Here is a 10,985-nt window from a genome sequence, read left to right as displayed (position 1 = left end):
TAAATATATATAGATTTTGTTCGGCCTGGCATGATTTATATTTTGTGTTTATATAAATTTTATAATAGCATACACATTGGGCTGGTAGCTTAGTTGTGTGGGCATATAGTAGAACTAGGAACAAAATTTCATTAAATTTTCTTAATAATTTATAATTAGGGATGTCAAAAATAAATCTGATCAGTAAATCCAAGTCAACCCGAAAAATATCCAACTTGAATTAGAAATTTTCATATTCAGATCGGAGGATTTTTAAGTTGTACTAGGATTGGATCGGAGTCCAGATTGACTAGGATTGGCCTAAATTTAGGATTTAATAAATCTTTTTAAAATTAAATCAAATTTTATTTTTAAAATTATGAATATCAATATTAAAGCTAGTATAATAATGATAAATTATTGAGATAAAAATAAAAAATTATAATAAAAATAACAAGCAAAAAATTATTTTTAATTAAGTTATTCAAGTTGGTCGAATTATTTAGATTCATATTTAAAGATTTCGAATTGTATTCAAATTGGGGTTAGGTTAGAATTAATTTTTTTTTTTATAAAATCTTTGCTTCAAGCCGAACTTTTATAAAATCTTTGCTTCAAGCCGAATTAATTGGTATTCGAGTGATACAGGTGTTTTATGTGTTTTATTCCCAAAGGATTAAATGTCCTCCCTATTAGAAAGTTGTTTGATAAGTGATTTATCTTTTCTTGGGCGGAATAAAATCATTTTTTCTTACCAAATTAAAAAAAGACTAATTAAGTTATTTCGATTAAATTGAATAACATAATAAAATTTAAAATTTTAATTAAATTATTTCAAAATTTCATCTAAGAAAACATCAATTTATTCAATTCTAATTTTAAAATTTCTTATTCATTAAATTCAATTATTTTATGTGTTTTAAATTTATTTTTATATATATAAAATTTTAAGATTTAATTTCATATATTGTAATTAATAATTTAAAAATAAACTTAATTTAATATAAAAATTTAATTTAACTTGGTCGGGTGCGCCGAACCCCTACAATAGTGCAACAAAGGGATGACACGCAAAGGATCCAATAGCAAGCTACTGTAATGATCCCTCCCCAAAATAAAAATTAATTTAATATCATAGTGAACCAATGGTCCACGTATCAGATATTAAACTGATAAGAACAGATACTACACTTGATCTTAGCCAAAAGGCCGAGAAAGGTATGAATGAGAAAGTGTCATAGCCTCTTCTTTTATAGCACTAGTTCCACTCCGTTAATCCAAAACAAATGATATGGGACTAAATTCTAAACCCTAAACTCTAAACTCCATCTAGTATAAAAGGTCATTACAGTTTTTTTTTTGTTTGTAAATAGAGGCGAGAGTACAACTCCACCTGGTCTAAATGGCCATTAGAGTTTTTTTTAAGAAGAGGTGAGAGTACACTGCAAATCGTGATCTTTCTCACGTCTCCTTCTCCTTGGCCGCAGAAAAGAAAGGAGAGTCTTGTTGCTTGCGATTTTGTTCTGGAGGCAGTTAAGGTTTGTTGCTTCGTCGCTGCAGCTGCGTCGACAAGAAGGACATCTCCTCCGTCGATCGCCCTCTCTCCGCCTCGTTCCCTCATCAACTAATCAAATTCTTCGGCGAAGCTGTTTGTGGGTTTGATCCCTCGATTCGCTCGGCTCGTCACTAGCCAGTTTCAGATGTCGATCCTATAGGAAATGGGAACGTTGGAACATGTCCACATTCCCCACTACTCTTAATGGAAAAGTCCATTATATCCTTGGGTTATTTTCCTTAATAAGGAGTGCATCCAAGGATCATGGGGAACGATTCACGGTGTAGAGAAAGAGACAACAAGAGAGTGAGGAGAACATTTGAGACGGTGGGTTGGTTCGTGGAATTATGGAGAGCTTTCCAATCCTATGATTACTCTTCCGACAGCTAGTCCAATCGTCGCCGATTGTAGATCTGTGGGAGATCGTTGTAAGTGTTTACCATTTTAATTCGTTTTGATTCTTGCATTTAGAGTATCAACAATGGTATCAGAGCACATAGTTAGATATAAATGCATGACAAATCTCCTGTTTAAAATTGCTACCCCTTCCTTTTGCTCTTGTTTGCTGTCGCTCCGATCGATTTTGTTTCCTGTTGCCAACACATGGAAAGATAGCGTCCATGTTGCGAACGTCCCCAATTGTCGACGTCTTAGGCCTTGAGGGACACCCACGGAGTTTGCCTCTGATTTAGGCGGTGGCTGTGCTCATGGCCGCCACTCGCAGAGGCCTTGCGTTGTTAGCATCGGAGGGCTATCGACAAAGGCTTCCCCTGGTTTCTGGGCACTAACATTTTTTTTGCATGTTTTAGTGTGTGCGAGATCAAAGGAAACCTTTTTCTCATAGTAAAAAGTCTTATTCCAATCAATAACCAAGTCACCATTGCCAGCATGCCCTCTTTTCAATTTTCAGACATGATCAATCGTACTGTCACATATTTTGAGGAGGAAGTCTCAATTCATGCATCTTACTCTTGAGGTTTTGGTGGTTCTCATTTGATATGTTGGGTTCATCCTATTGAACTCGTTTTGTTTCTTTTATATCTACTTGCAATAGCCTGGAGGGATGAGATGTGGAAAGTCAATCTTACTTTGGCCTTTGTGCTTCCTTCTCCCATTGCAAAATATATTAAAGAACTTTGTTGCCTACTTTCCCAACTCTGTTGCTTCCTGGTATGAAAGCGCCTTAACATGTTAGTTAAGCTAACCCGCAAGCTAATCACCCCTCGAGTTATTCTACTATAGTTCGGGCCTCCGTAGACCGTAGGGTTAGGGTTTTCCCATGGTCTTTCATTTGGCCTGTTCTTTCAGTGATCTATTTATCAGTTTGACTGAACGAGCCTATTTATCCAAAGCATTGGTCTGGAGTTAGTTCATGATCATCGAGATGGTAACAACATTGTGCTCTCGGTACACATCCCAAGTGTGCCCTATCATTCTGCCCTCGTTGCATATCCCAAGCGTGCCGGATAGGGCAGTAAATGAACCAATGGTTCAAAAATAAGTTTGGTGCTCAATTTAATATGGAATTATTTATGTTCATTCAATACAACACAATTTTAATTAATTGGACATGCTTCAAAAACTTATGAATAAATTTGAACAAGTATATTGGTGCATAATACTCATCAATAACTTTTTTATAAACATGTTAAATAAATAAAATAAAATAAAATAATTAAATTTAATAAATAATTATATAAGTTTCAAACAATAAATAAGTTTGTTCTTGTGTGATAGTACAATGGTAGGGCACTTTTTTAGTTTCCCAAATATTTAAGGATCGAGTTTAAATCTCGGTGAATTAACGGATGAATTTTCTCTAATGGACGATTGATCTAAGAACACTGGATTGATGGACCGGTGGAAAATGTTTATGGCTGGATTGACCATCCCAGGATTAGTTAGTGAAAGTTGAATTCTTGATACTGATTCAATTGAGAACTTCATAACATTTAAACAAGCCAACCTCAAGCCTAACTTGAATTAAACTCTACCCCACGATGTAGCCAAATTGGTATTCGGATGATACAAGTGTTTTACCTGTTTTATTCCCTACAGATTAATTAAATGTCCTCCCTATTATAGAAAGTTGTTTGGTACGTGATTTATCTTTCTTGGGCGGAGTAAAATCATTTTTTCATACCATATTAAAAAAAAACCACACTAATTAAGTTATTTCGATTAAATTGAATAACCTAATAAAATTTTAATTAAATTATTTCAAAATTTCATCCAAGAAAACATCAATTTATTCAATTCTAATTTTAAAATTTCTTATTCATTAAATGAAAAATAATAATTTAATCAATAAAAAAATTCAATTATTTTTATGTGTTTTGTATTTATTTTTAAATATATAAAATTTTAAGATTTAATTTCTTGCACTATAATTAATAATTTTAAAAAAACCTAATTTAATATAAAAATTTAATTTTTCTTGGTCGGGTGCGTCGAACCCCTAGAATAGTGCAACACAGGGATGACACGCGAAGGATCCAATAGCAAGCTACTGTAATGATCCCTCCCCAAAATAAAAAATTAATTTAATATCATAGTGAACCAATGGTCCACGTATCAGATATTAAACTGATAAGAACAGATACTACACTTGATCTTAGCCAAAAGGCCGAGAAAGGTATGAATGAGAAAGTGCCATAACCTCTTCTTTTATAGCACTAGTTCCACTCCGTCAATCAAAAACAAACGATATGGGACTAAATTCTAAACCCTAAACTCTAAACTCCACCTAGTATAAAAGGTCATTACAGTTTTTTTTGTTTGTAAATAGAGGCGAGAGTACAACTCCACCTGGTATAAATGGCCATTAGAGTTTTTTTTTTAAGAAGAGGCGAGAGTACACTGCAAACCGTGATATTTCTCACGTCTCCTTCTCCTTGGCCACGGAAAAGAAAGGAGAGTCTTGTTGCTTGTGATTTTGTTCTGGAGGCAGTTTAGATTTGTTGCTTCGCCGCTGTAGCTGCGTCGACAAGCAGGACATCTCCTCTGTCAGTCAACCTCTCTCCGCCTCGCTCCCTCGTAAGCTGATCATATTCTTTGCCTAAGGTGTCTGTAGGTTTGATCCCCCGATTCGCTCAGCTCGTCACTAGTCGGCTTCAGATGTCGATCCTATAGGAAATGGGAACGTAGGAGCATGCCCACGTTCTCCACTACAATTAATGGAAAAGTCCATTATATCATTGAGTTATTTTCCTTTATAAGGGGTGCGTCCAAGGATCATGGCGGATGATTCACAGTGTAGAGAAAGAGACAATGAGAGAGTGAGAAGAATATCTGAGACGGTGAGATTTTGTTCGTGGAATTGTGGAGAGCTTTCCAATCCTATGATTGCTCTTCCGGCAGCAAGTCCAATCGTTGTCGATTGTAGATCTGTGGGAGATTGTTGTAAGTGTTTACCATTTTAATTCGTTTTGATTCATGCATTTAGAGTATCAACAATGGTATCATATCACATAGTTAGTTATAAATGCATGACAAATCTCCTGCTTAAAATTTCTACCCCTTCCTTTTGCTCTCTTTTCCTACCGCTCCGATCGATTTTGTTGTCTGCTGCCAACACATGGAAAGATAACGTCCATGTCGCAAACTTCCCCAATTGCCGACGTCGTAGGCCTTGAGGAACACCCACAAAGTTTGCTCTGATATTGGTCGGTGGTTGTGCTCATGGCCGCCACTTGCAGAGGCTTTGCGTCATTAGCGTCGAAGGGCTATCGCCAAAGACTTCCCCTGGTTTCTGGTCACTAACATTTTTTTTTTTGCTTGTTTTAGTGTGTGCGAGATCAAAAGAAAACTTTTTCTCATAGTAAAAAGTCTTATTCCAATCAATAACCAAGTAACCATTGCCAGCATGCCCTCTTTTCAATTGTTAAACATAATCAATTGTATTGTCAAATATTTTGAGGAGGAAGTCTCAATTCATGTATCTTACTCTTGTGGTTTTGGTGGTTCTCATTTGCTATGCTGAGTTCATCCTATCGAACTCGTTTTGTTTCTTTTATATCTACTTGCAATAGCCTGGAGGGATGAGATGTGGAATGTCAATCTTAGTTTGGCCTTTGTGCTTCCTTCTCCCATTGCAAAATATATTAAAGAACTTTGATGCCTACTTTCCCAACTCTGTTGCATCCAGGTATGAAAGCGCCTTAACATGTTAGTTAATCTAACCCACAAGCTAATCACCCCTCGAGTTATTCTCCTATAGTTTGGGCCCTCCATAGACCGTAGGGTTAGGGTTTTCCCATGGTCTTTCATTTGGCATGTTCTTTCAGTGAGACCGAACAATTTACTTGTCAGGTTGACTGAGCGAGACTATTTATCCAAAGCATTGGTCTGGAGTTGGTTCAAGATCATCGAGATGGTATCAACATTGTGCTTTCGGTATATATCCCAAGCGTGCCCTATCATTGTGCCCTCGTTGCATATCCCAAGCAAGCCAGATAAGGCGGTAAATGAACCAATGGTTCAAAAATAAGTTTGGTGTTCAATTTAATATGAAATTATTTATGTGCGTTCAATACAACACTATTTTAATTAATTGGACATGCTTCAAAAATTTATGAATAAATTTGAACAAGTATATTGGTGAATAATGATCATCAATAACTTGTTTATAAACATGTTAAATAAAATAAAATAATTAAATTTAATAAATAATTGAATAAGTTTCAAACAATAAATAAGGTTGTTCTTGTGTAATAGTACCATGATAAGACACTTTTAGTTTCCCAAATATTTAAGGATCGAGTTTAAATCTCGGTGAATTAACGGATGAATTTTCCCTAATGGACTATTGATCTAAGAACATTGGATTGATGGACCGGTGGGAAATTTTTATGGCTGGATTGACCATCCCAGGATTAGTCAGCGAAAGTTGAGTACTTGATACCAATTCAATTGAGAACTTGATAACATTTAAACGAACCAACCTCAAGCCAAACTTGAACCAAACTCTACCCCCACGGTGTAGCCAAATTGGTATTCGAGTGATACAAGTGTTTTACATGTTTTATTCCCTAAGGATTAAATGTCCTCCCTATTAGAAAGTTGTTTGGAATGTGTTTTATCTTTCTTGGGCGGAGGAAAATCCTTTTTTCTTACCAAATTAAAAAAATAAACCACACTAATTATGTTATTCCAATTCAATTGAATAACTTAATAAATTTAAAATTTTAATTAAATTATTTCAAAATTTCATCTAAGAAAACATCAATTTATTCAATTCTAATTTTAAAATTTCTTATTCATTAAATTCAATTATTTTATGTGTTTTGTATTTATTTTTAAATATATAAAATTTTAAGATTTAATTTCATATATTGTAATTAATAATTTAAAAATAAACTTAATTTAATATAAAAATTTAATTTAACTTGGTCGGGTGCGCCAAACCCCAACAATAGTGCAACATAGGGACGACACGCAAAGGATCCAGTAGCAAGCTACTGTAATGATCCCTCCCCAAAGAAAAATTAATTTAATATCATAGTGAACCAATGATCCACGTATCAGATATTAAACTGATAAGAACAGATACTACACTTGATCTTAGCCAAAAGGCCGAGAAAGGTATGAATAAGACAGTGTCATAGCCTCTTCTTTTATAGCACTAGTTCCACTCCATCAATTAAAAACAAAAGATATGGGACTAAATTCTAAACTCTAACATGTAAACTCCATCTAGTATAAAAGGTCATTGCAGTTTTTTTTTGTTTGTAAATAGAGGCGAGAGTACAACTCCACCTGGTCTAAATGACCATTAGAGTTTTTTTTTCAGAAGAGGCGAGAGTACACTACAAACCGTGATCTTTCTCATGTCTCCTTCTCCTTGGCCACGGAAAGAAAGAAGAGTCTTGTTGCTTGCGATTTTGTTCTGGAGCTAGTTAAGATTTGTTGCTTCGCCGCTGCAGCTGCGTCGACGAGCAGGGCCTCTCGTCCGTCGGTCACCCTCTCTCCATCTCACTCCCTCGTAAGTTGTTCAAATTTTTCACCGAAGTTGTCTGTGGGTTTGATCCCCCGATTCGCTCATCTCGTCACTAGTCGACTTCAGATGTCGATCCTATAGGAAATGGGAACGTGGGAACATGCCCACATTCCCCACTACTCATAATGGAAAAGCCCATCATATCCTTGGGTTATTTCCCTTTATAAGGGGTGCGTCCAAGGATCATGGGAGACGATTCACGGTGTAGAGAAAGAGACAACGAGAGACTGAGCAGAACATCTGAGATGGTGGGATTTGGTTCGTGGAATTGTGGAGAGCATTCCAATCCTATGATTGCTCTTCCGACCGCAAATCCAATCTTCGCCGATTGCAGATCTGCGGGAGATCGTTGTAAGTGTTTACCATTTTAATTCGTTTTGATTCATGCATTTAGAGTATCAACAATGGTATCAGAGCACATAGTTAGTTATAAATGGATGACAAATCTCCTGCTTAAAATCCCTTCCTTGTTTCTGGTCGAATTTGTTGCCCGCTGCCAACACATGGAAAGATAGCGTCCATGTCACGAACTTCGCCAATTGCCGACGTCGTAGGCCTTGAGGGACACCAACGGAGTTTGTCTCCGATTTGGCCGGTGGCTTGGCTCATGCCGCCACTCGCTGAGGCTTTCCGTCATTAACATCAGAGGGCTATCGCCAAAGACTTCCCCTGATTTCTGGGCACTAATATTTTTTTTTACTTGTTTTTGTGTTTGCGAGATCAAAGGAAAACTTTTTCTCATAGTAAAAGGTCTTATTCCAGTCAATAACCAAGTCACCATTGCCAGCATGCCCTCTTTTCAATTTTCAGACATGATCAATCGTACTATCAAATATTTTGAGGAGGAAGTCTCAATTCATGCATCTTACTCTTGATGTTTTAGTGGTTCTCATTTGATATGCTGGGTTCATCCTATTGAACTCGTTTTGTTTCTTTTATATCTACCTACAATAGCCTGGAGGGAAGAGATGTGGAAAGTCAATCTTACTCTGGCCTTTATGCTTCCTTCTCCCATTGCAAAATATATTAAAGAACTTTGTTGCCTACTTTCCCAACTATGTTGCTTCCTGGTATGAAAGTGCCTTAACATGTTACTTAATCTAACCCGCAAGCTAATCACCCCTCGAGTTATTCTCCTATAGATCGGGCCCTCCGTAGACTGTAGGGTTAGGGTTTTACCATGGTCTATCATTTGGCATGTTCTTTCAGTGATCCATTTATCAGTTTGACTGAGCGAGCCTATTTATCCAAAGCATTGGTCTGGAGTTGGTTCAAGATCATCGAGATGGTAACAACATTGTGCTCTCGGTACACATCCCATGTGTGCCCTATCATTGTGCCCTCGTTGCATATCCCAAGCGTGCTGGATAGGGCGGTAAATGAACCATTTGTTCAAAAATAAGATTGGTGTTCAATTTAATAAGGAATTATTTTTGTTCGTTCAATACAACACAATTTCAATACCTTACGAATAAATTTGAACAAGCATGTTGGTGAATAATGATCATCAATAACTTTTTTATAAACATGTTAAATAAATAAAATAAAATAAAATAATTAAATTTAATAAATAGTTGAACAAGTTTCAAACAATAAATAAGGTTGTTCTTGTGTAATAGTACCACGGTAAGGCACTTGTTTTAATTTCCCAAATATTTAAGGATTGAGTTTAAATCTCGATGAATTAACGAATGAATTTTCTCTAATGGACGATTGATCTAAGAACAGTGGATTGATGGACCGGTGGAAAACTTTTACGGTTGGATTGACCATCCCAGGATTAGTAAGTTGAATACTTGAATTTTCTCTATTAGAAAGTTGTTTGGTACGTGATTTATGTTTCTTCGGCGGAGTAAAATCATTTTTTCTTACCAAATTAAAAAAAAAATCACACTAATTAAGTTATTTCGATTAAATTGAAGGACCTAATTAAATTATTTCAAAATTTAATCTAAGAAAACATCAATTTATTCAATTCTAATTTTAAAATTTCTTATTCATTAACTGAACATTAATAATTAATTCAGTAAAAAATTCAATTATTTTTATGTGTTTTGTATTTATTTTTAAATATATAAAATTTTAAGATTTAATTTCTTGCACTATAATTAATAATTTAAAAAAACTTAATTTAATATAAAATTTTAATTTATCTTGGTCGCGTACGTCGAACCCTTACAATAGTGCAACACATGGATGACACGCGAAGGATCCAATAGCAAGCTACTGTAATGATCTCTCCCCGAAATAAAAATTAATTTAATATCATAGTGAACCAATGGTCCACGTATCAGATATTAAACTGATAAGAACAGATACTACACTTGATTTTAGCCAAAAGGCCGAGAAAGGTATGAATGAGAAAGTGCCATAGCCTCTTCTTTTATAGCACTAGTTGTAAAATACCGGAAAATAGGCGAATATTAATAAGGGAATTTTTCGGAATTTTTGGAAATTTTCCGGGAATTTTTTGGAGCTCGTACTAAAAATTCACACTCGGCCAATCGATCCCAGCAATACAGATCTGCCAATCGATCTAGGGAATCAGTCCTCCGGATCGCTAAGAAGTGCGCTGATTTGGTTAATCGATCAACGATTACCCAAATCGCGTCATGACCTCGTCGTGTCCTCGGCAACCCTACCACAAAGTCCATGGTAATGTGATCCCACTTCCACTCAGGAATAGGAATCCGCTGAAGTAATCCTGCAGGTCTCTGGTGTTCAGCCTTCACCTGCTGACAAACAAGGCACCTAGCTACGAAATCTGCGATGTCTTTCTTCATGCCGTTCCACCAATAGGAACGCCTCAAGTCTCGATACATACGGGTCCTACCGATGGATCGCAATCGAGAACGGTGCCTCTCAAGCGGCTCTGAAGACCGGATGAGACCGAGGTACGCATAATCCGCCTGAAGAATATAATACCTCCTCGTCTCGTAAACTCGCTCGGAAGCTATCTCGATCGCTAATAAACCGCAAATGCTGATCATCGGCGCTCTCGATCCTCGTCCGATCGACGATCGAGCAACCATAGTAACAAGAATACCTTGCTCGGTCCTCGCCTCAAGATCTAACTCAGAAACTCAATCAAGTCCGTGATCAAGTCCTTGGCAAGCCAAAGTCCTCCGACTTCTTCCGAGTGCATTCAACCACATTAGCTTTCCCGTGGTAGCTAATGGTACAATCGTAGTCCTTCAGAACTCCATCCATCTCCTCTGTCGAAGATTAAGCTCCTTCCGAGTGAAAATATATTTGAGACTCTTATGATCATGAGAATCTCAAATGTGATATCGTATAAATGATGTCGCCATAGCTTCGAGCAAAGATGATGGCAGCTAACTCCAGTCATGAACTGGGTAATTCTTCTCATGCTCCTTCACCGACGAGAAGCATAAGAGACTACTTCACCGCGCCGCATCGTCACCCAAACCTCAAGAGATGCATCGGTAAAGT

The 10,985-nt window shown here is 36.5% G+C and overlaps 4 non-coding genes across 4 annotated transcripts; all 4 read right to left on the bottom strand.

Annotated features, from left to right (window-relative positions):
• Nucleotides 1-1,003: 1,003 nt before the first annotated feature.
• Nucleotides 1,004-1,201, bottom strand: LOC122044689. Its single transcript, XR_006129710.1, has one exon. It is a non-coding gene; the product is annotated as a U2 spliceosomal RNA (small nuclear RNA).
• A 2,773-nt stretch (nt 1,202-3,974) lies between these two features.
• On the bottom strand, nt 3,975-4,173 carry LOC122044653. Its single transcript, XR_006129681.1, has one exon. It is a non-coding gene; the product is annotated as a U2 spliceosomal RNA (small nuclear RNA).
• A 2,751-nt stretch (nt 4,174-6,924) lies between these two features.
• LOC122044641 lies at nt 6,925-7,121 on the bottom strand. Its single transcript, XR_006129672.1, has one exon. It is a non-coding gene; the product is annotated as a U2 spliceosomal RNA (small nuclear RNA).
• A 2,568-nt stretch (nt 7,122-9,689) lies between these two features.
• On the bottom strand, nt 9,690-9,887 carry LOC122044823. Its single transcript, XR_006129821.1, has one exon. It is a non-coding gene; the product is annotated as a U2 spliceosomal RNA (small nuclear RNA).
• Between the last annotated feature and the right edge of the window lie 1,098 nt (nt 9,888-10,985).

Source organism: Zingiber officinale, chromosome 2A, assembly GCF_018446385.1.
Source record: "Zingiber officinale cultivar Zhangliang chromosome 2A, Zo_v1.1, whole genome shotgun sequence".
NCBI lineage: Eukaryota > Viridiplantae > Streptophyta > Magnoliopsida > Zingiberales > Zingiberaceae > Zingiber > Zingiber officinale.
This window is presented reverse-complemented; position numbering and strand designations above follow the sequence as displayed.